The 25571-nt window shown below is 43.5% G+C and overlaps 1 protein-coding gene across 1 annotated transcript in view; it reads left to right on the forward strand.

Annotated features, from left to right (window-relative positions):
- ADGRL3 (adhesion G protein-coupled receptor L3) overlaps positions 1-25571 on the forward strand; it is a 529084-nt gene that overhangs the window by 92602 nt on the left and 410911 nt on the right. The window lies entirely within an intron of this gene.

Raw genomic sequence — 25571 nt, forward strand, 5'->3', positions numbered from 1 at the left:
TTCGGAAAGCAGCAAGGAAAGCTGTGCTGCTCCGTACCATTGCCGTCTCCTGTATTTTCTTCCACCTTCTTTCCAAGGCTGAGAGGCGAGCACCCTTGCGGGACCTTGTGTGGTTTTGCACTTTGCTCCTTTCTGGAGATGAGTGATGTAGAAGTTGGGCAAGGAGGGCATGGCCATGTTGAAGAGTGGTGGTTCTGCTTCAGCTGGTGCAATCTTCCAGCTGTATGGTGACACAGAAGAGGGATCAGGCCCACACATCTGCCTTAGACCTTGTGTATGGCTTCATTATTACAGTGGGTAACCTAGTGAAATCTACATGAGCCTTTCAGTTAGTGAGCCTTGCAGCTAGTGAGCCTTCCAGTTAGGTTTTTTCTAATCATTAATATAAAAACTTCAAAGTGAGATGTATGTAGATGCCACAGTATGGAGAGCAAAAGGCAAAACATAATGTGAAGGCCTGTACATTTGAGTATATCAAAGCAAGCATAGTGAGATTTGAAAACACAGATGCAAAGAGATACAGATAGGAGATGTTGCAAGGGTCAGGAAAGCTTCTGTGTGAACACGTAACTTGTTCTTATGAGACGCTTCATTTCATCGCTTGGATTTGAAAAATGCATGTGAGTGACATCTTGTGTTCAGTACATCTGCAGTGCCATGCTGCCGATAATTAGCACGTGGATTTTAGAGGCGGTATGTAAGCCAAGATGACAAACGCAAACAAATCGTGGGGGGGACCAATGCTGCCTTCTTCATGCATCAGCATTACAATTTGCTGGAAGCCCATCTTCCCACCCTCCAAATGGAAGTGCCATCTCAGTGCTCAGAAGGATGTTGAAACACACTGAAGTGGCTTAAATTTGCAACTTGCTTTGATTCTTTTGAATTTTTTCATGGTGGAATCTGCATGCATCAATTTAATGCAAAAATATGACAGGAGAGGAAAAATAGCAGGTAGAGGGAGAAGCCCTACGAGCAAATAAACACTTGATGAATTAAGTTTTTAGAGAACCACGGTTTCCTGTAGTTTGGGCTCACAGTGTTTTGAATTAGCTTCCATGTGCTAATGATGGGATTTGTTTTGTTGGATGCTTCCATTTAGGATTTACGGTGTCATTTAAAACTCTGTAAAGCTTTATGTTGTCATTGTCAGCCGATTTCTCTGCCCCGGGACTGTCATTTTTGGGCACTTAACGTACAGGAGATGTAGCATAGCTTTACTGGGGACTCAAACAATTCATTGCTTTGAGTATAAGTCTCTTTATCCATGTCAAAAAGAAAGATTGAAAAATCAGATTTCTTTAATTAATTTCCTAAGGGGAATAATGGAAAGGTGGTTTATACCTTTCTCCCCCTCAGTATCCTCCAGATTACAGTAAGACGCGATACGTTGGCAAAGAGAAAGACTGTGCTGCACTGTTGGGTTTCACTGGTATTTCACTACTGTTTTATAAGAAAGTGAAATATTAGTCTAAGTTATCTATGCAATTTAAAATTAGCTCAACAAATCCAATCATTTGTGTTTCTTTATGCTTTTGGTACAGTTGTAAAGAGATTTAAAAAAAAATAAATCAGTATTTCTTTTTGCAAGTAAGAAACTAAAAATACCCCCAGATTCATCACAGCTAAGTGCTTTCCAAGGACTTATAATGAAAGTACCCATGCTTTAATGCAATGTGGCTCAAACAGGGGAATTATTCCCACTTGGTTTCTTAAAAGCTATAGATATTGTTTAAAAGTTTAAGAATAAGCGATATTGTAAGTAGATAAGGTTATGTATGTAGCAAAGAAACGGCCATTCACGTTGTTATATTCTATATAACGTTTATACACGTTTTAGTGTGTCATTTTTATCAGCTTTGCCTGTTCCCTGAAGTCAGGTGGTTGTACACAATTCTTTTTCAGCCCGTGAAAGGGATCCCACGGAGTCATTTCATTCTGTTGACTGTAAGAGCAGGACAATCGGGAGCTCCGTAATTCCCGCAGACTTCGGCAGCGCCCTTTCCTTCGGTACTGCGTGGCACTAGGTTGCAGTGGCTGGGCTAGGGACGTATCGGACGTATTTCATTGTATTGGAAAGGTGCTGGCTGCTCCGCACATGTGCCGTCCCCTCTTACGGGGGTGTGTGTGACCTTGATGGGGATGTTCACCCCCCATGAAATGGGGCGTTTTTGCAGGGGGAGTGGATTTCATGCTGTGCTGCTGTTAGCATTGGTGAGCTCCAGAAATTGAGACTGTGCTTTTATTCCCTGCGTGGCCAAGCTAAAGTAAGAGATCCCAAGGCTCAAGGGCATGAGAAGCACTCGCTTCTTTTGTTCTTGATGCCTTTTTTCTTTTTTTTTTTTTTTTTTTCTTTTTAACCGACTGGCCATGACATTAAGATTTCTAATTAATTTAGAAACCACAGGCAGTTGAAGAGAGTGAGCAATGTAATAACTGGGCCATGGGGCAGAGTAAAAGCACATCAATTATTCAGGCAGTCGCTGCTGCTTATTCCCTTCCCGGAGCTGGGCTGGCTGTCAGTGTGTGTCAGCGATGCCGCTAATGCCCTTCAGAATTTACATGCATAAACAGTGGCCTTTTAAAATCTGCACGAGGATAACTTCAGCATTTCCAATGATAGCTGCCAGCAGTGCGCTCCGTCTGGCGAGCGCCGGGGGCTCCGACCGGTATTTCGGATGCCTAGTTCAAAACCAGGATCTTGGCAGGCGCGTCCACCGGAAGCCTCTGCCGAGGAGAAGTTGTTCCTCAAAGAGGTTGAGGGGCAGTCCGAGCTATGGGAAGAAAGAAACAGTCCTCCTTTAAAATGCAGATGGTGTCTGGGAGTGTTCTCTCTGGGCTAGTGAAGACCATCATCTCTTACAATGCATCATCACCTCCTGCTATTTCCATGATGTCCCTCAAGCATGCGGTGCGAGGATGCCACGGGTGCCACTGGGGCTGGACCCGCTGCAGTTACTCTACAGAGATGAGGGGCAGGAAGCATCCTCCTCCTCCTCCTCCTTCTCCTCCTTGCTGCTGTGGCTGTTTCACATCCTGCGCTTTGGCTTAGCAATTGGAAAGTTTGAAAACAAGGAAGCTTTTCTCACTGCAAAGAATTAGATTCGTGGGACTGCGGCAATCGTCTTACATGGGTGCACCACAGTCTCACGTTAGGGATGCCACAGCAAGCAACACTGATTTCTGTATTGAAACAGCAAGGGGACTGAAATTGGGGAACCTGTTGGATTTTTCTGCCATGGACTACAAGCGGAGCATGAAGCCTTATTTTCCTGGCTGGTTGTCAGGGTTATCTCTGTTGCTGGAGGCAGCCACCTTGGTTTTTAAAAAGTGAACTAATTTGTGAAGGTGACGAAATAAAATGAGCCTCGCTAGTTATGTGTTGTGCCTGCAAAATGACCGGCTTTGGTTCAGAAAACGCTGGCTGTAATTAATGGTGAAAGGCTTTCGTCTCTGATCTGTGTAGCCATTTATGAATCACTTCTCCCTGTGGAAACTTCTAAATCTGTCTCACTGGGGAGCCTGAGGAGGAACAGGTAACATGGATTTGCTTTAATAGCTGCGGTTGTAACTTAAACACTTGAAATGATATTAAGCATCTTTCTCCATTAGTATTTCATGTTGATCCTGATGATATACCAGCCGAGGCTAAGACAGGATCAGCGTTTATTAAATGGAAGAAACTAAACTCTGTAGACAAACGCTTTGGCTAAATAGGGCCTTCATTGCACTGAGAACAAGAATGCAATTAGCGGAAATGTTTGTTTACAGAATCTAATTCCTAGGGAGTACCTTCTCGGATTGCCGCTTACATCTCTCGGGCTGGTTTTGTTGCCAAGCCTTGCAGATTGACGGGTTTTGCAAAGCTGGGTGGTAGCACACTTATAACGGATGGGTCAAACTTTGCGTGGTAAAGCTGAGCCCAGCTGAAGAGCAGGGGCTGCGCTGCGGACGTGCCAGGCTTTATTTGTGCGTTCCCCCCATCTATTTTACAGTTAGGTGCAGTTATTAATAATTATTGGATGTCCCAGATATTAAACCATGCAGGCTGAAGAGAAGCTGGGAACGGTGCAGCACTGAGTGTTGTTATTGCTATCCTCCTGTCCCCAACCTGGAGCCTAAACCAGGGAAATCACAAACGGGTTCTAGCTGGGTGAGGGCACCAGCATGAAGAGCCTTGTCCTCCTGGTTGGCTGAGAAAGGTGGACGCCCTCGGAAGGTGATTTTTGCCCATCCACGATGAGAGTTGTGCTCTGGAAAGGCTGCTTCTCCTCAGGCTACAGAAGGAGCCAACAGGAAATATAACTGCTACAATCCAGGTATTAGGGTTGGGGCTTTTTTTTCCAGGTTGGTTTTTTTTTGGGGTGTGTGGGATTTTGGAGTTGTTCTTCTTTTTTTTTTTTTTTTTTTTTTTTTTTTTTTAAATTAAGGCCAATAACATGGTTGAGAGGTTATATTTAGGTGAAGCAGGAGACAGGAAAAAAACTATTGTAGGGAAATGTAAACATGGCTTGTGGGAGCCAGATGAGAAAACTGATCTTGACAAGAAGAAAACGGCTCATGCCGCTTTTAATATCGGCTGTGCATGAAGAGCAGGGGCTTGGGCTTCATTCTGTGCTTTCGCGCAGGTGATGAAGTGCCGGCGGTGGTGTTCGATTTTGTTGCTGCGTAGGGTTTGTGGAGTGTGAAGGATCAGGCGGTTCGAGCGTGTGTTGATACCAACAAGATAGCACGTATTAATTTTAAGGTGCGTAATAAAACATTGCTTTGCATGCGAGGATATGGCGCAGCAGTATTTATTAGCTCATTTTCTTCTTACTCTGTGCAGTGGCACTACTTTTTTTGCCGTTATTCCTGTGGCTTCCTTGCAAATGAATAGGGTGTCTGGACTTATCCATCAGGTGACATTGGGCAAGAAAGCATTTCCTGGACATATTTGCCTCGTGTGTCTGGTGGCAAACATTAAACAGTTACCAGAATAATACAATTTCCTCCCCACTTGCTGAATACAGGATAGTAATGGAATAGTCAGTATAATCCGTTTGGCGATGGCTTATAGTCATGTTAAATGACGGGGAACGGACTAATGAAGACCATCCCATTGATGGATAAGGGTTACAATTTACCAGCCCCGCAGTAATTGAAATAAAACAAAGCTGCTTTTGCCTAATCTATGGAGTGGTAGGCGATGCGCAGGTATGTCCATGTGTGTTGTATTGAGTAGGGCTGCAAAGCGAGGGGGTGAGCTCCAGACCACTGTGGGAGGCTGGGATGGGATGGGGCCTCTGCAGAGGCTCCTTATCTGGTTGCAAGAGGTAAAGTCTCAAAGTCTTTCAGCTGTCTGAGCTGTGACTTTTTAACAAGCTCGTTGCAGTGTTGTGGGTCTTGCTGCCTCCTCCTGTGCAAATGATGCTCCCTGACCGCGCTTCTCCTCCTTCAGGCAGCGAAAGGGGAATTGCAGGAGTTGATGCAGAGGCTTGCTCCTTGAGAGGGGCTGCACAGGGCGTCCCTAGGGATTCGATGCTAATATAGCATTTAAAACACTGTGTCAGCACTGGAAATGACAAATGCTTTCCTTAATTTGTGAGAAGCATGCCTGATATTATGAGCTTGTATGTGCCTGAGAGTCTAGTCTCAAGGCAGTACATGGGCCTGTCTCCTATGAAAGCTAATTGCACTATTAGGAGAAGATCTTGCTAACTTAAATAAGACACATTTATTTGTGTCTTAAGAGGATTTTTTTTTTCTGAGGTGAAAGAAATCCTGAACGGTGCCAAATTTTATTGGAAGCATGTTGTTCTTGCCTGTCCCTTCCTCTCTCCCCGTGTCAAACCTGTTCTGGAAATTGAAAATATTTCATAAGATCGAGGCACACCAATGCAACTGAAGGCAGGCAGCATTTAACGGAGCTGTAGGGGAATTCATCGTGTAGATGGCTTGAGGCTGACTTTTCATCCTGTGGGATAGTCAGTAGGAAGCAGCATTGCCGACAGGGCTGTATACATTAAAAGTATAGAAAAAACAGGGGAATGGAAAACGCTTTTGCCAAGGTATCTCCCTTTGACCCTGCTCTGCCGTGACTTTAGCAGCCACCCCAGGTGCTATCAAGACTTTGGGGCAGATCAGGGGATTTATTGCTTGGTTCTGCCTTGGGATGGAGGAGAGGACCTGGGGCCAGGGTGACTGCACCTTCCCCAGCACCCCCCTCCTCTTGGCATCCCACGATGCAGATCACCTTCGTCTTCTCTGCACTTCCACAGATAGTTCCACTGCTATTAGGAGCTGGGCCTTGAGGTTTTGTACCAGCGTGATTTGAATTAAGTCTACTTTAGACAAAAGTTTTAAGAGCTCTCTCTCCTCCCTCCCATGCAAAATAAATTGGAGAGTTTAAATGCACTGTGTCTGGCTTGGAGGCATTTCCCTGTGGTTTATTGCTTTGCTTTTATTGATGGGCTCTGTTTGCTCTCACACAAACTGATTAATTTGAACTCGATGATTTGTTTCGCAGAAGTTGTTTGCTTAGGGATGAAGGCCGAATTAAGGAGTTTTTATGGGGTGGAAACTTTAGTTCCGACAGACTTCTTCAGATCTTGGTTCTGCTCCCTGCAAAGTTTGTAGAGACTCGGATAAAGTGGCCCTTGGCCCTGGGAAGATGCAACGTGCCAAGTGGCTGTAGGGAGAGCAGGACGATACGTTAAATTACAGACAGCTTTTGAAAATTTCAGAATGTCCTGCCGAAGCAAAACGATGGATCTTTTGAAAAATGTAAGATGATCTGATTCTGCTTCTTAATTTCCAAAAATAAGAACAAAATTGGAACAATCATTCCAATTATATTAAAATGCAAAGGTATGCTAAGTACAGCATTAGATATGTATTTTTTCACTATAAATACACCCCCAAGGAATCCTTCTATTTTTAAGATGAACTTGGTATTATGATAATGTAAAAGAAGTCTATAATTTATAATTCCAGTTGGAGGTGAAGAAATTTAACATGTCAGCTTCTCTATTCACAACCCCAGCAGTCAAGACTAACAGGCTGTTCCTTCACCTTCGCTGTCAATCATTTAGAAAGACCAATTATGGATTCATTTAAAAAATACATGTATCAAAAGAAAAAATGCAGCAGAAGAAGGTTGAACACACTAATATTAAAAAAAAAAACAAACCCAACAGGTCTGTAAGGGTACATTAAGGCCTACACTGTATTAAGCTTCACAGCCAAAACTCTCCAACTATTACTCTGGTGTTTCTGGAGGTGCCATATGTGCTAAGTTCAGAAGTGGTTCTCCACTGTTTGTGTGTTGGAAAAGAGCTGGTGACAGCTGACAGTAATTTCTTGTACCATTTAGAAACATTGACTGCCTGGCAGTTTGTTTTTAAAAAAAAAAATAGGGAGGAGGTGAAAGATAAAGTCCTATATTGGCATTTGGGTCTTGGTTGTGCAGAACTGTTCAAGGATGCTGAAAAAAAGGCACATTCTGGATGGGTTGAGATTGCTATTGATTTTAAGAATTAGTTTTTGGAGTTTTGAGCCTTAAGATCTCCAGTGCAGCACTTCTTTAGCACTGAATTTAGAGGCGACTGTTTAATTTTAAGATGTAGGATATAATTGCATTGACCTCTGTTCCACTAGTACTAAATATTCAACGTGCTCCAAAAAAAATCCACAGAACTGGAACTGGAAAATCAGATTCCTTATTGAGATGCATAAATATAGTCACAGGTCTAGTAATCTTGTTTTAAAGAAGCAGCATTCCTTTGGGGTAAGTTTATTATGACAAAATATACACGACCAAACTTAAATATAGTTAACCTAATATGATCAGACTGATTTGGAGCAGAGGTAGGTCAACACTAAGTGCTTTTGAAAATCTCATCCCAGCTCTCTAGAGATTAAGGCTACGAGTGCAGAGTGTCAGCCTAAGTCATGCTGAAGAGGCAGAAGGGATGCTTCTCAATGGAGAGAGGCTTTAGTTGGAAAGTAGGAGCATGAAACAGACCGGAGGGGTAAGAAAGATCTGCAGCCAGATGGGGAAATATCCAGCTTTGCCCAAGGCTTGGAAGTTAACCAGCTTGGTTGCATCCATGATTCTCTGCCACCAGCAGTGTGTGTATTTGGGCAGACCCCTTGTTTTTGGGTGCGTAGGAGCATCTTCTCCTCTCACATTTTAAGCAGTACTGCTGCACCAAGGGAGCACAGATGAAAACCTTGAGGTTGCCAGCCTGTCGTGGTTTAGCTCCAGCCGGCAACAAAGAACTACAAGGTCGTTGCTCACCCCCTCCACCCCTGGCTGGGATGAGAGGAGAATCAGAGGAAAAAGGCAAAACTCGTGGGCTGAGATAAAGGCAGTTTAACAGAAAAGCAAAGGAAAGAGGAAAACAACAGCAATAACAGTGATAAGGGAATGTACAAAACACGATTGATGTACCACCACTCACCGACTGGACCCAGGAAGCCCCCAACCCGCTCCCAAGCGGCAATTCCTGCCCTTCTCCCCATCACTCATCATCCCTGCCTTCCCCCGGCCTGCTCCCTAGATATCTACTGGACATGGCCTCACATGGTATCGAATGCCCCTTTGGCTAGTCTGGATCAGCTGCCCCTTCCCCTCAGGTTTTACCTTCTCTAAAAAACCAGGTTGTTGCAAAGGCAGTGTCCTTGGGATTTGTAACACTTGCTGGCATCTTGAGCATGGGAACTCGTTTTTGGTGTACCATACTCATTTTAATACCTGAAAAGTACAGTCCTATTTTAGGCATTTGAGTGAGTAGACTCTTGCTGTTGCACGTGGGAAGAGGCTTGAGGGCTTTCCTCCTGTATCTCTGTGAATAGCACACGTGACTGATTTAGTTGAGGAGTTGAAAACATGAGGTCTAGCGAGGCCGTGGAAAGAGTATCGACACCCTTTGCATGCATGGCTTCCAATTGAAATAACCGGAGCTGTGTTTTTTTGAAGCGTGACCGAGTTTGGCTCCCAGATCATGTGGATGTGGTCAGAGATTTGGCTGGATCCAAGCCATGCAGCATCGGTCCCTTTGCTCATCAATGAGGTGACTTGTTCTAATGCCTCACCCTCAGAAGACCTTGCTCCTCACTAAGCTTCGTGCCCTGCACATCCAGCTGGTGGAGGTGCGTCTCCCATCCGTCGTGGTGTCCCAGCATGGGGTGCCTGCAGTTTGCTGATGCCCTGCCTCCTCTCAGCACCAGCTGTATTATTGCAAGCCCCCAGAGGAAGGCATTCTTCCCGGTCTCTATAATATTTAAGAGTCACTTTGTCCCCCCCTTATAACTCTTGCGGTTTATTTAAGTGACAGACTGGTTCACCGATGAAACTTTCTCTTGGACCACGTGCTTGCAATTTTAAGAGCAATTCCTGCTATTAAAAAAAAGTAAATAAATAAATCTAGCATGAGCAGTAAGTTTAGCCCTTAAACTACAGCAGCACGGTGCCTTTTGGAAAAACACACAGATGCTTTACTTATAACATGTGCTTGAGTTAAACCTCCTGGGTTGCTTTCCGTGATCAACGGTTTTATACAGGAACACACACAACTCAGTAAGTCGATCTAAACCTATTGAGGCTTATCCTTTGAGACTGACTTTTGCACGTCCATATTATATAGAGCCTGCAAAGGACTGGAAAGACATTTTGTCGGCATCTGTGTATCCCTGGGCTGGGCCTGGCACCTATATATGAGAAAAATCCCTGCAAACACTTAAGGCAGAGGATAGGAAAGGAGCAGTGCATTGAGTAAACAGATGGGATGGGCCGACGTTAAAAGCAGGATGGTTATGGTAAGTGTAATGTGCAGAAGTCACAGTACATCAGCTTGCTAATCAGTGCTGAATGATTTGTAGACATCTCAGCAGAGGTGAGTTTTAAGGAGGTTTGAAGGAGAACGGTGTCACGGCTCTGCAGATTTGTACTTTTCACCTGCAGAAAGAGGGACTCTGGGAGAAGCAGGAAGGTTACTACTCCAGTGCTGCTTTTCTGTGTATTTTTATATGTTCTTCTTTTTCTATCTTCTTTTTCTTATGTATTTTTTCTTTCTTTGTTTTTGTTCTTTTTTTCTTCACGTTCCCTACAGAATCTCTCTAATGAGACAGGGTGATCGCGGGCCCAGATGCCACACTGCAAATGCCAGTTTTTAAACCAGCTGAGAATCTGGCCTGATATTTAGCAGTTGGTTAGTACTTTCATCTTCAAAGTACTGCGCAAACATTAATTAATTCTGCTGGGGAGCGCACAAGAAAGTGCTGCTGGAATAGTTATGCAGACTGCAAAGCTGGGAGAGATGGCAAGGACAGCGTTACTGGGCTTGGGAGGTCTGCACTTACATACATAATTCAGCAAAGGGCCCCACAACAAGTGGTTTAATGGGAGAAAAATCTCCTTTAGGTGCCTGTTTTTCCCACTGACTGCGTGCTTGGTGTTTCAAAAGGAAGAGAGTATCTCCCTGCTGCTGCTGCCCTGCTTGGGGAGATGGGTGAGCTGGGATTTCTGTGCCCACAGCCGCCCCTTCAGATGGGTGAGGAGCGTCTGAGAGAACTGGGGTTGTTTAGCCTGGAGAAAAGGAGGCTGAGGGGAGACCTTATCGCTCTCTACAACTACCTGCAAGGAGGGTGTAGAGAGGTGGGTGTCTGTCCCTTTTCCCAAGTAACTAGTGGTAGGACAAGAGGAAACAGCCTCAAGTTGCACCAGGGGAGTTTTAGATTGGATATTAGGAAAAAAATTCGTCACTGAAAGGGTCGTCAAGCATTGGAACAGGCTGTCCAGGGAGTGGTTGAGTATTTAAATACCCTGGAGGTATTTAAAAGACGTGTAGATGTGGCATTTAGGGTCATGGTTTAGTGGTAACTTGGCAGTGCTAGGTTAATGGTTGGATCTCTAACCCCATCCTCCTCAACTAAGGGAAAGCCTTCCTCTCTCCAGACTTCTTCTCTTACCTCCAGGGCCTGGGGTTCCTGAGGGCTGGCCTTAGCAGTAAAGACAGAAGCAAAGGCGGCATTCTTTGCATCCTCCTTCAGCAGGGCGCCTACCTCATTCAGCAGCGGGCCCACATTTTCCCTAGTCGTCTTTTTGATGCTGATGTACTTGAGGAAGCCCTTCTTATTGTCCTTGACATCCCTTGCCAGATTTAATTCCAAGTGGGCCTTAGCCTTCCTCGTTGCATCCCTGCATACTCTGACAACGTTCCTATACTCCTCCCAAGTGGAATAGTCTTCCCTTTCCCAAATTCTGTAAACTGCCTTCTTCCATCTGAGTTTTTCCAGAAGCTCCTTGCTCATCCATGCAGGTTTCCTGCCTCCTTTGCCTGATTTCTTACTCCTAGGAATGCACTGATCTTGAGCTTAGAGGAAGTGGTGCTTGAATATTAACCAGCTCTCTTGCACCCCCTACCTTCTAGATCCATGGGATTCCTCCAGGTAGGTCTTTCAAGAGGCCAGAGTTAGGTCTCCTGAAGGTCCAGGGTTGTAATTCAAGTTTTTGTCCTGCTCTTCCCACGCAGGATCTTGAACTCCGCCATCTCATGGTCACTGCAGCCAAGGCTGCCCCTAGTCTTCACATCCCTGACCAGTCCTTGTTTGTCAGCACAAGGTCCAGCAGTGCACCTCTCCTCATTGGTTTCTCCACCACATGTGTCAAAAAGTTATCATCAGTGCTCTGCAGGAACCTCTGGGTCTGTGCATACCTGCCTGTGTTGCCTTTCCAGCAAATATCAGGGTGGTTGAAGTCCCCCGTGAGAACCAGGGCCTGTGATTGTGGGGCTCTTTCCAGGAGTTTGTAGAAGGCCTCATTGACTTCCTCTTCCTGATCAGGTGGCCTGTAGTAAACACCTGCAACGGTGTCTCCCATATTAGCCTGCCCCTTAATTCTTACCCATAAGCTCTTGACTCATTCTTCATCCACCTCTAGGCAGAGCTCTCACATAGAGAGCAACTCCACCACCACTCCCTGCTGACCTGTCTTTCCTAAAAAGTACATAGCCATCCATGACAACATTGCAGTCATGTGAGCTATCCCACCATGTCTAGTAATCGCAATGAGATCACGGCCCTGCAGCTGCATACAGATCTCTAGTTCTTCTTGCTTATTCCCCATGGTATGTGCATCGGTGTAGAGACATTTCAGAGAGGTAATCAAGCATGCAGGTTTCCCTGGTGGTGCTATCCACCATAGCCATACCACACCCTTGAAGTGGTTGGCCTTCTGGTTCTCCTCTTGGGAACCAGCTAAGGAACATTTGTTGCCACTCTGGTTGGCCTGGCTTATTCCACAATTGGATGTGATGGCATGAGCATTGCCATTTTGGACCTCACCCCCTGAGTCCTTCAGTTTAAAGCCCGCCTCACCAAAATGTATAAATTGCCTGCGGCATGTGCAGATTTGGAGATGCACAGTGCTCCGCTCTGCACTTACACCTCTTTGCATATGCAAAACCATTTTGCCCATGCAGACGTTGGCTCTGGCAGGAGTGAAAAAGCACAGCGGGGCTGCAAAAAGGACAGTGAGAACGCTTTTCATCTGCTCTTAAGGACAGTGTCAGCAGCCTTTGGTGTGGGCTGCGGTAACCTATGCTGGAGAGGAGGAGGAGAGCTCATGGGTTCCCTGCCGCTGGCTCTGCACAGGCAGGACAGCGGCAGCTACGCAGCAGCAGCATTTCAAGCTGGCATGATCGCTGATGTCTTCCAGCTGCACGCCTAACTCCATGTGGTGCGAGGTGATCAACGCCGCCCGTGTTTTGAGACTTGCCTGGACCACCGCTTTTGAGTGAAGATGCAACTCCGCAGTGTTTTAACACTGAATTCACTCAACCAGTCATTATATTATTAAGAGGAGCTTTTAAATGATCACACCTACTGCCGCAGACTTATTAGCCGCGAACCACGCGAGCCTTATGTGACTTGACTAATGCTGTATCAATCAATTCCTGGTTGAAATAGGCATCTAGGGGAGAGGAGGTATGCAATTTGTTGGTATTATGAGGGGGAGTTGGAGTGGTAGCACTGATGGGGCCAAAAGGGAAGGCAGAGGGGTGCTTGATGCCAGAAAATAACACGTCTGCACAGAGATTTTGATGGGTGGATGTTTGTCGGGGATTGGATGTGAATCTGTGCTTTGTTCTGAAAGCTGGAGGTGAGACGTGTCTTCATATTGAGTGGAAACAGGTCTTTGAACAAAAGACAGATTCAGGTTGACAGGATGGGAGCTGGGTTTTGGCTTGACTCTGCTGACCTTGTTCAGATGAGGAGGAGGGGGAAAGCTTTAAACTTCTCGCACAACTCATTTAATAGCACTTAAGGAAATGGTGATTTTTAGAAGCTGTCCAAGTGCACTTAGAAAAAATATATTTCTCTTAGCTTTTTCAAAATAGGTAGAGAAAATGTTCCTGACTGCAGGTTTGTGTTCATTGAGATCCACAAGTACCTACTGATAGTTCTTCGAATTTATTTTTCAAGTTGGTGAGTTAAGGAGCCGAGGAAAGAGAGATCATGGCTGAGGCAGTTATTTTTCCAGCGAGCATGGTCTTTGCATTTAAGATAGTAAAATTATATCTAGAGCTGCACAGTTTTAATTTCCCCCTCTTCCCAAGACTTCAGTAGACTAACGTGCTCAGAAATATTTCTTTTTAATCTCAAGATACTATGCCTAGGTTTGCATGAAAGGCAAGCCTGGATCTCTTGAGGCTCGCAAGCTGTAATCAGAGATGTTTATCTGAAATGTTAGGGTTCCATCCTATCTTACCATCTCGGGAGTGAAAAAATAAACTTAATGAACCTAGATCAGACAGATTTGTGATGAAGTCCCAAAGAAGAGAGAGGATTTGCAAGTAGCTGTGATTTTGCTGTGTGATTTTAATTTTATGGGCCCCTGTTGTTCAACGTTTTCTTCTGAGTAACTAAGAGTTGCATTAAATATTAAACAAACGGTGTGATGATTCATAAAGAGGGTCATGAGCTCCATATGTGAATTAGAAATTTAATCTCCAGCTGGTTTCACTATAATCCATGTCATATGTCCGGGATCAGAGAACTCCAGTGTCTTCGAATAATTAGTTAGTGATCAAAACAGAAAAAAAAATATTCCATTGAAACAATTTTCTCTTAGAAAAGGCTGTTTCTTCAAAACAAAATTGCTTGTTAAAGCTCATCAATTGTAATGGCATTTTCTTTTGAGTGAAAGTAAGACAAAAATAATTCGGAAAATGTCAGAATGATTACTACTTTTTTTTAGTGTAAAATGACTTTCATTTAAAGTTTATTTAAAGTAACTCTTACTGTGTTTTAATAGGAAAGTGAGGCTTTTTCTTTTCATAGAATGTAACTTATTTTAATTAACCTAAAATGACTTTCTTTCTAGAATGTTGTTTCACCAAAAAGGAAAACTTGATTAGCTTTTTTCTGGTATCTATATATAATTTTAATACTAGTTCAGGTTGGGGGGGAAAAAAAAAGCTCCAAGTCTTTTCTTTGGATTAGGAAATTAATTTTTTCCCTACTTCCCCCTGGAGCCCTGGAAAAATACCTGTCAGCCATTAATCTCGGAGACAAATATGCTGAGGTTTTTCCCAGCCTTGCAGAGATTGCATCCTCCTTAGCATGACAATTATAAGGCGATGCTGGAGGATACCACGTGAGTTAAAAACTTGCCCATCATTTATAGCAGCTGCTCACAACACAAAACACACATATACGCAAAAAAACCTGTCCTGTGCTCATCTGCGGAGTTTCCCAAGATGTTTTCTAATGCTGCAGGTGGGTTTTAGCCGGCACACAGATGCACACATGGAGTTTACATGCTGGCTCAGGTGCATCTTGACTTTGATCAATAAAAGGTTTTTGTTTGGGGCATTTGGAGACTAAGTGTTGAATCTACACTCAAGAAATACTGTAGAGCCAGTGGAAGTGCAGGTCCTGACGTGGTGGGGTAGGTTACTTCATGCATGGCTCTAATTAAGGAGTGTTGCTGTTGCATTTAGTTGGTCAGCTCATGAAGCAGGTCATGGCGTGTGCCTGAACTTAAGCAGCAGGCATATGGATGCACACAGAATTGAAGTTTTAACGCGTATAACCTCTATAGACCTCTGAAAATACAACTGTACTTGGTCTCTTATGGATGAGGGCTGTTTTTCTTGGTGTGTGGCTTGGATGGTACCACTTCGTTCAGAAAGAAGTAAGAAATGATGTTTCCTGTCCCTGTGCCAGGGTGGTAGGATCTGGGAGGTATAGGAGAGCTGGTGGGATGGGATCTGTGGGGTTAGTGGTCCAGTCAGGGCGGGACTATTGTCTTCATGAGACCAACTTGGCGGTGGCTTTGTCTAGCTGTCTCTTAAAAATCTCCAAGGATGGAGACAGCACTGTCTCTCAGATGACCTCTCCCAGGGTATTGATGCTTAAAACAAGAGAAATGTGTAGACTACAGTAAGTTTTGGGGGAGAAAAAATAAGGCCCAATTAAAAAAAAAAAAATAAAAATCTACATAACTGAGTTAAAAACATGCAATTAGGGAAGCATGCAAATGGTTACGCAAGCCAAAGTTTGGAATCCGATTGTAAATTAGATAGACAGCTGCAGGATATCGGTAGACATATGGCAGGAATGTAAATAGTTTGCTCGCGCTTTTGTGACATCCTGGAAAGCTGTGTGTAAACTTTCTGAAGTGAAGAGAGAAAAGATGATTTCCTGGAAAAGAGAGTTTTCAAGAAGAATGATCACTAATAAATAACCTGTGTCCCTCTGGAAGGTGAAAGTTTTATTTTGGCACTCACTTAAAAAGCAGCCTCTGATTAGACTGCATTTTCTCGTTTGGCTGACGAGCAGCAAGCAAGCTGGTCAAGGTGCTGGTTACATTGTGTAGCTGGAGCCATCATAGATCACAGCTAGCTCTTCCATGGGATCTGGCTGCTGATTTCAGCATAACCTCCTGGCAGATGCTTTGTGTCTACCAGGATTTAGGGAATATGATAAAGGGAAGGGTAAACAGTTGAGTAATTCAAGAGGGAGTGTCAGATTCCAGAATGTAAATTCGTATGTCAGTGACCAAAACGCCTCATTCTTGCAACAAGCTGAACGCAGGACTTGCCTGCGTACCAGCTGTAGGGGTTTCTGCTACTTATAGCGACCTTTAAAATAATATTCTAGTGGAATGCAATACTGTGAGGCACTAATTTTGCCAGCCAGCAAAGCTGTCTAAATATTTGATGCTCTTTTCGTTAATAGTTGGCCATTGTATGTTTTGCTTTGCATAAGGTGATACTATCGAGGCCATAAAAATTCCCAATCTGAGGACAGCTAATGTTGGTTCTCATATTATCTAAAAAATACAGCAAGAGTAAATCTTGACTAGCATGCTTGATTTCTGGAAGGGTGTCTAGTGACTTACTACTTAAATAATTCTTGTAAAGTTTGTAGTGGGCCAAATTCTGGCCGTGTTGAGGTTAACAGTAGCTACTCTACTTTACTTTGTTGGGATCATGCATCTGCCTTAGGGATGGATTTCAGTCCCATAGCTTGTTAATTGTAATTTTAGTCAAAGGGCCAGGCTTACTTAGCAGCTTGATGTAAATTTTTTTTTTTTTATTTAAATAAGACAATTTCTGAAGGATGCAAAGAAGCTTTTATGGAGCAGAAGCAGTGAAAGGAGAGCGAGGAAAATCAAAGAAATTCAGACATCAATAATGTTTCAAAAGTACATTTCACAAGGGAGTTTTCCTTAACTGTCCTTCAAAAGTGACATGATGGAAAATTTGGTTATTAATCAATGGTGCTATCCCTCTGTTGGGTTCAAGAACTTTTTTTTTTTTAAATGAAGATTAACATCTGGTTCAGCCTACAAAGAATTTTTAGAATTGTAAAACTTTAAGTAACCATAAATTTTACTTAAGAGTGCGTGGAGGATTAATACGTAAAGAAAAAACACTTCAAGCATTGTTTTTTAAGAGGTGAGCTTAGCCTGTGTAGTCATAGTTATGTCACTGGTATATCCTTACCGAATAATTGCAAACATACAGCACAAATCAGTCGCTGGAATCAGCTGACATACAAATGTACTATAGGGTGTTCTGTTACAGCAGAGCTTGAGAATTGCAAAACCAATTTTCCGTAGAAAAATTGCTTTAATACGATCTGAGTGCCGTGATTTGGTTCATTTGAAATGCTGTAAGTCAAGCTGTTTGCTGGTGTTCCTTGCAGGCCTCTGTAATTCTGCATTTATTTAGGCCCAATTTATAATAGAAATTATGCCCAGTGCTTGTAAATAAGAAATGGGAGTATTTCTTAGGGGGGGTGCGTCTGTATAGTTAACCAGATAATTTTCCACTCGTGAAGTAGGAAGGAGTGGCTCTTATCAACGGTCATTGCTTTCCAAAAGATACTCCAAAAGATGAGAAGAGATCTCCGTTTTCTTCCTTATCGCAGCACGTTTCTGATTTGGTTTGCAGGAAGCAGAGGACCTTGCAGTCAGCCCATGGCCATAACGCTGCGGATGGTTTTTTTTCCCTTGACTAGACTTTAGTATTTCAGTAGCCCCCAGCTGCTTTCTCAAAACACTTCTGTATTGGTGTTCCACTTTAATAAGTTATGCCCCTGTTAGTTGTGCCGGCACATTTGCCATTTTAATGGCAGGTCATTGGCATTTTAATGACTCTGCAAGCTCAGTTCTGCTCCAAATGAGTCTAGAGAACAACGTGATGGAAATCTCATCACATCCATGTTTGAAATTATTTGCTATGGGAGACGTACCTGGTAGCATTGGGTTGTTTTCTGACTGTCGAAACCTTGGTGGATTTTGCTGCTGGACGCTGGAAGCTAAATAGGTCAGGAATATAAGTGGATAAAACATCTTTTCTGCTTCTGGAAAGACTGGTTAATATTTTTGTTGGTGGTTTTCTCTGGGAAGGCTAGATAAAAGTTCGTATAGGTAAAAGAAGCCTGATGCTTTCTTTCAGTCCTATGAAGCCATAAGTAACTGTTATTTTCTACTGTGTGATTCTGCACTTACATGGCTAAATCAAGCACAGCGAGTGGTGAATCACGCCCCGAAAGGATGCTTAGGAACTAATTCCTAAAATACTAAAACCTATTTTTCCCCTGCTCCGGATGGATGGAGCATTCATTCTTTGCATGCCCCATGGGCTTCCCTGTAGTGAGACTTTCCCGTCTTCCCCGTCTCTTGTTTTCCATCAGCGTGGATATTTGGGTCACTATCTCCTCTCTTCTCCTCCCCCATCCCTAACTTCCTTCTCTTCAAATCTGTATCCCTCTGGAGTCCAAGGTGTGACTGACAGGCAGCTCTGTGGAAAAATGAAGTTTTTGTATGAGGTTTTGTTTCAGCAAAACCATTGCTGATTATTACTTGCCTGCTTTAAAGCCCTCTTAAATGTTTTTCTGTGCTTCAGCAAATATGTGTTGTTATATTCTTCTGTCTTTTTCTTTCTCTGTCTTTCTGGTCTGAGTCCCTTTTAGCCGTGCCAAATTGCACCGTGCCACCCCAGGGTCCTGTAGGTTCCATGTCCCATTGGGAGAATTCCCCAGCCCCAGTAAGGAAGATGCTCACCAGTGATGAGATGGTACCTCTCCGCTGGGAGGTACCCGTTTCTGCCTCAGCTCCAGCCATGTCCCATTGGGGCTGCCCTAAGGCTTGTGAGCTGAAACTGTTTTCCAGTAATGCAAAGGTAGAAAGGGAAGGGGATTTGGCTGCTGCAGAAAACGTCAACTTTGCTTTTGGGGGGTGGGAAAAATTAAAAAAAAAAAGAAAGACTGCTTATAGTAAAGACCACTCAGAAGAGTTTAACATCGTCGGCTCCAAGGTTGGCTCATGCTGTCCTGAGCTAGGTGGTCTTCCCCAAGTACTGTGTGGCCTTTCCCCCCCCGGGCTGAGCTCCAGGCTTGACTGCTTTCCGCGAGATGCTTTACAGCTGTGTGACTTCCATGCTGGTAGGTGAGCAAAGAGATGTTTTCTCAAGTGAGCATGGGCTAGAGGAGAAAATGGAGCATTTCAACAACGTGAGAAGCACTGTAGTGGACAAACTGATAGAAAACTGTTTTCCAAGATAGTTTTGACTTCTTTTCAATCTCTTTGAAATAATCCCTTTAGGTTTCCTGGTGGGAATTTTGTTTTTGTTTAATACTTTTTCCTCTTGGAGTTTTGATGAAATGTCAAAATTCATGGAGCTTTTCCAGCTAGCTCAGATTTTGGCCTTCTGGAAAGACCAGAGAAGACATAAAAACAAAGTCTGAGGGCCTGTCTTGCCTTTTTGCAGGCTGGAGGCATAATTTCTAGCTAGAAGATTAAGGATGTAAAACCTTTTACAAGAGCTTAGCATTCAGAAGCTCCTGTTATTCTCACTATTTGTGGCACATTTTGAAAACTGGAGAAGCTGAGAACTGTTAAAAATTTATCCCTGAATTATTCTACCTATTTTAAAAGCCTGGACTTACTTTCTTGAATATTATACTAGCCTGCTGAGAGAGAGAGAAAAAAAAAATAAATTAGAAAATATCTCCCCCCCGCCCCAATATATAACTCTCTGGAGTGCCAGCTCCTGCTGGCTCGTTGTCTTGATTAACTTACTTTCTGGGTTGGTATAACTGAAGTTTGCATATAAATTACATGTTTACTAATGTACATATTTCTTTTCCATTGTTTTGCATTGACAGAGACTTCACCCTCTGGGCATGCCGTGTTTCACTCTCTCACATATCGAGGAAAGCTCTAAAGTCTTTCCCATATTTATTCTCCATTTTAAAATGAAAATGTTACACACCGAAGTTGAGCAGCGCAGCGTTCTTTAATGCAATACGCAGTTTGCGCTCAGATCACTTGCTCCTGTGTATAATTTATACATGAATCATGAATTACGTTTGGATTCTCAGGAAGCAAAAATAAATTGGGTAGAGCCACATCCAATTATGTAATGAATTCCTCACGGTAAAATTTACGGCAGGGATGTTGCAAAGTGGAACACTGATAAAAGATTTCCAAAAGATTTGTTGCAGTATCTCCCGATAAAAATAAACCTCTGTCCATTTTAAGCATAGAAGAGCCATTTTGATTCAAACAATAAAATATTTAAACGTGCATAGGATTGTTTTTCATTGTAGCTTAAGTACCGGTGCATAGATCAAGGAGGAGAAGAAATACTTGATACAGTCTCACTGAACAAAAGCTCTTTCCCAACATGTCGGAAAGAACCTGCAATATAACTCTTTTCTATGGCTCTAAAAACACTTTCTAGGCTGCATCTAACAGATAATATTTTGAGGAGCTATTTCCTGACCCTGGATTTGACTTCACTGCTGAACCCTGCCTTACCGGGCAAAATGTGGCTCGTGAGCTTTTATAAGGTGAGCAAACAACCAGTGGAACTGTGGGAAGCATTGGTAATTTCACCTGTGTTTGTGGCATTGATTTCTTTTAATAGCTTTTTGTTTGCGTTTCCTCCCACATATTTCTCACTGTGACTTGACCTGTTCTTTTATATGTTTTTTGGTTCATACTCAAGTAGCTTGGGCTTGGGCTGTGTCATGCAGGTGTTTTTCTGAGCAGGACATCCCTGCTCTTTCCAGTTGGATGTCCTTCTTCAAAACCCATAACCTAAAATCATAGAATAAAAGTATCATAGAACTGTCTACGTTAGAACAGACCTTTAAGATCATGGAGTCCAACCATCAACTTAACACTGCCAATACTATCAGTAAACCACGTCCCTCAGCACCACATCTACATGTTTTTGAAATACCTCCAGGGATGGTGATTCAACCACTTCCCTGTGCAGCCTGTTCCAATGCTTGATAACCCTTTCAGTGAAGAAATTTTTCCTAATCTCTGTCCTAAACCTCCACTGGCACAAATTGAGGCCATTTCCTCTGTCCTATCAGTTGTTACTTGGGAGAACAGAGCGACCTCCACCACTCTACAGCCTCCTTTCAGGTAGTTGTAGAGAGCGATAAGGTCTCCCCTCAGCCTCCTTTTCTCCAGGCTAAACAACCCCAGTTCCTTCAGCCTCATAAGATTTGTGCTCTAGACCCTTCACCAGCTTTGCTGTCCTTCTCTGGACCCAATCCAGCACCTCAATGTCTGTCTTGTAGTGAGGGGCCCAAAACTGGACATAGTACTCAAGGAGCGGCCTCGCTAGTGCTGAGTACAGAGGTACAATCACTTCCCTAGTCCTGCTGGCCACTCTGTTTCTGATACAAGCCAGGATGCTTCTGGCCTTCTTGGCCACCTGGGCACAGTGCAGGTCAATCGCCATTTCCCCTTGCATTATGGGGGCTTCATTCTGCTCCCCACCCCTATCTACTAGCTCAGGGGTCTGGGCACTCAGGGAACAATCGATTCTACTACTAAAGACTGAGGCAAAGACGGCATTAAGTACCTCAGCCTTTTCCCCATCCTTTGTCACTGTGTTTCTGCCCCCATCTAATAAAGGATGGAGATTAGGTTGATGGTTGGACTAGATGATCTGAAAGGTCCCTTTCAACCTAGGCAATTCTGTGATTCTATGATTACCGTTAGTCCTCCTTTTATTGTTAATGTATTTATAGAAGCTTTTTTATTGTCCTTAACATCAGAAGCCAGATTAGGTTCTAGTTAGGCATAGGGCCTTCTAATTTTCTCCCTATATAGCCTCATGACATCTTTATAGTCCTCATGAGTGCCCTACCCATTCTTCAAAAGACCATAAACTCTCCTTTTTACCCTGAGTTGCGACCTTAGCTCTCTGTTCAGCCATGCCAGTCTTTTTCCCCAACGGCTCATTCAAGACTTCTTCTTGATAAACATCCAGCCTTCCTGGACTCCTTTACTCTTCAGGACTGGCTCCCAAGGAACTCTGTTGACCAGGCTTCTGAAAAGACTAAAGTCCACCCTCCAGAAGTCCATGGTGGCAATTCTGCTGACCCCACTCCTTGCTTCTCTGAGAATCAAAAACTCTATCATTTCATGATCGCTGTGCCCAAGACAGCCTCCACAAGTCACATCCCCCACAGGTCCTTCTCTCTTTACAAACAACAGGTCCAGCAGGGCTCCTTCCCTAGTTGGCTCCTTCACCAGATGTGTCAGGAAGTTATCCCCAGCACACTCCAGGAACCTCCTAGACTGTTCCCTCTCAGTTGTACTGTATTTCCAGCTGGTGTCTGGTAGGTTGAAGTCCCACATGAGGGCAAGGGCTAGTGATCATGAAACTTCTCCCAGCTGCTTGTAGAATATTTCATCTGCCAAACCTGCATGTCGGTTGGGGAACAGGTAGATACATCTTCTGTTGCTGCAGCTCATATTAGAAAAATTTCATGACAGTGACCAATGACTTGTACCATACAGGCATCAATGGCTGTTAAGGGAACACTTTCTTTGTTTTGAATTTCCTGCCTCAGCAAATCTCCATGCAACTTTGCACCAAAAAACCATGTGTCTGCGCGGCAGGGAGGCAGCTTCGGCAGGGGACACAGAATAGCGGCATCCCAAGAGCTTTGCTTAAGCCATGTGCTATCTTCAAAGCTTAGGTTTTATAAAACCAGAAGTCCGGAGATAGGCATTTGAATAAGGAAGATGTTTTATTTTCCTACATGAGTAGAATATCTTAGCAGCTCCCGGGGCTTAATATAATTTCATTGATTAATTTATCTTTTAGATTGACTACAGGAAATGTTGAAGCACATCTATGCAAGAGAAGAGCCTGGCACTTGCACTTCTAATTCCTGACAGTTTTCAGTTTCTTGTGGTGGTTTTAGTTTTGCCAAATGCTTTAAGGGTAAAATCTTGTCCCGCTCTCAAGCTGATGATGGGAGGTTTGCCGCATCTTCCAACAGGCTGAGGATTTCCCTGAATAGGATTAATAGGATTAATGTGCCCTGTTAAAGTTCAAGTTCAGAGTGACAAGGAAAATGCCCTGACTTTACATAAAAGCACCCTCAAGCTCTCGTGCCAAGAGCTCCTGCTTGGCCTGATGTCACCTCTCCTGAAAACACCCACGTGGCCCCCTGAAGGAGGGTGCTGGCTCGTGGCAGTGAGCCATTCTTGCTGCCCTGGTCCACATGGCCATATGGAAAGGTGCAGCAGATGTGGTTAGGGCGACCTCAGAGGTTTCCAACCAGAGAGCATGGCCTAAACAGTCATTTAGGTGACTACAATCTGTGGTTTGCATCAAGGGCTTCATAACAGGAACATTATCAAACTAAAAGGCATGTCTCCTGATGGGCTTTTCCAAAACTCAGACTGAATTATTCGGTTCCCCTGCGTTTCCTTTGGTGATGACACAATTCCAATTTTATCCCATCTGATCAAAGAGATCTTTGACAGGACTGTTCTTCGATACATATCTGGTCCTAATCATACTGAATTTTGTACCAAGTGATTTCCAGCTGCGCAGGTCAGAGTGGAGCTGGTGGGAGCTGGATGCTCATGCTCACAGCTCTGCTCAAACGATGGGCTTGGCTGGAGGAATCCTGAGTGAATGCTTTTTTGGACATCAAAAGCCAAAACAAAGTCAAGCTGAGCTATATAGTTCCTGTGAGCTTACAGCTTTCCCCATAGTCTTAGCTAAGAAAAACTTGATTTTTTTTTTTTTTCCAAGTGCAAATTCAAGCTGAGACAATAATTAGCATCTTGTTTGTTTGTTTGTCACCTTGAAGGAAGAAAGGTCAAATATAGTCAGCCTGAGAACTACTTTGCCTTTCCCCCTTGAAGCATTTAATTAGATTTCTCATGCAACGTGAAAAAGAGATACTACTTTGAATATGGCAGCCAGAGCTTGCTGGAACGGTTTATCCATTTAAGGCTTTTTTTTTTTTTCTTTTGTTTCTTGCTGGCTTCATAGCCCAGTTTGTAATTTTTCTGAAAAAGTGACAAGTTTAAACACTTAACCCTTCTTGCAGAGACTAGGCAGTGTTTTTTTCTTCTTTAGAAGGGAAGGCTATAAATCGGCACAATGTACAAGTAAAACACTGCTTTATAAGACAGTAAGAGGCACTTTAGAAAATGCCCAGAATGAAAGTCATATCTTACGCATTTTTTTTTTCTCCAGGAATACCTACATAAATGCTGTATGCATTTATGCATCTTTGAAAACGGACTAATGATTTCTTGCGGTTTTTTGCCTGTCTCTCCTGATTTGTTGTGTTGTTTTGTTTTTTTCCTTTTTTCCCTCCCAGAGGACAGGCTTGCTAGATAACTGGAACTGTACATGTTAGGCTGTGAGCTCGGTTCAGTGATTTTTCATGATGGGAAGCAACTGCGAGGAGAAGAGAGGCAGTGTGCATTGGTGGATTACAGACCAGGCTTGCTGCGTGTCACAACAGCTGAAAACCCCTGAACATATTTATTTTTTTTTTTTCCTTCAGTCATGTCCTGGTTCATTGGAGTTACAGCTGGGAGGGTGCTTCCCCTTATTCTCTCTCCTGCAGTGCAGTGGTCCCTCTGCCTGCGTGGGGGCGGCCACCGATTTTCTTTACAATCCCGATACAGCTCCTCTCTGCGCCCAATGGACTGAGCTACCCTGTGGGTATCCTTCACCTACGGGTATATACCCATGCACAGTTTCAGGTGTGCATTCAAGTGCACATTTAAACCAAAAAAAAAAAAAAGGACAAAACAGCAGAGTAGATTTGCAGTATTACCTGTGTCAGGGTATTAAAACTGGAATTTTTCTGAAATTTCTTTCCCCTGTGCGCTGTCCCATCCGTTTTATCTCCCAGACTGGAGTTTGTAACCACTTCTAATCCAGGTCTTTTTGCTGTCATAACTTTTACTAGTAATGCAAAACCGCAGAGAGGATTAGCCAACCTGAACATTTCAAATTTTAAACTTCAGTAAGTCTTGAGTTATAAGGAGGGAGAAAAAGCCTTTCTCAGTCATTTTCAAATCAACTTACTATCTGCCTCACCATACCTTTCTGTCCCCCTCCTGCAGTAAAACTGGTTTGGGTTTGTTGGGGTTTTTTTTTTTTTTGGTGAATGTAGAATGAAAACCCTTGAAGGGAAAAATCTTGCTCATCCTTCCAGGGCATGGAGAGACAGCAAAACCTAGAAAATGCCAGGACACAAGGAGGATTTTTCAGTGTCTCCTGCAGGGAGAAATGCTCTTGTGGACCTTCACCATAACCAGGATCTTGCAATCACTAATTGTTCCTTCTTTTAGTTTGGGCACCTATACCTGCTGGATGTAAAGAGGGAAGTGTTGAGGGTCTCAGGATTTAAATCATAGAAGCCACTCCCTGAAGGTGGATACCATTTTACAACGGTACCAAAAAGCCAGCAGATCTCCTCATTCATAGCAAAAGCTGCTTGACGGCGAGTTGCTAAAAAAAAGAGATCATTTTTACGAGAGTTTTGTTTCGATTTGTATACCGAAGTTACATCTGTGAGGATGCAGAGGCATGCAGAATCGATTGAGTCTTTCCCAAAACCTTCTTCATGAATGCAGCAGTACTTGGTGTCAGAAATTAAGACACATACCTTAGCAAATGCCCATGAGCTGGAGTCTGTAAAAATGAAGAGAGGAAGACAGATTTACTGTCACACCTGCAAGGAAAAAAAAAATAAAATTCTTAGATAGTGGGGAAGGTAAT

Source organism: Larus michahellis, chromosome 5, assembly GCF_964199755.1.
Source record: "Larus michahellis chromosome 5, bLarMic1.1, whole genome shotgun sequence".
In the NCBI taxonomy this organism is placed as follows: domain Eukaryota; kingdom Metazoa; phylum Chordata; class Aves; order Charadriiformes; family Laridae; genus Larus; species Larus michahellis.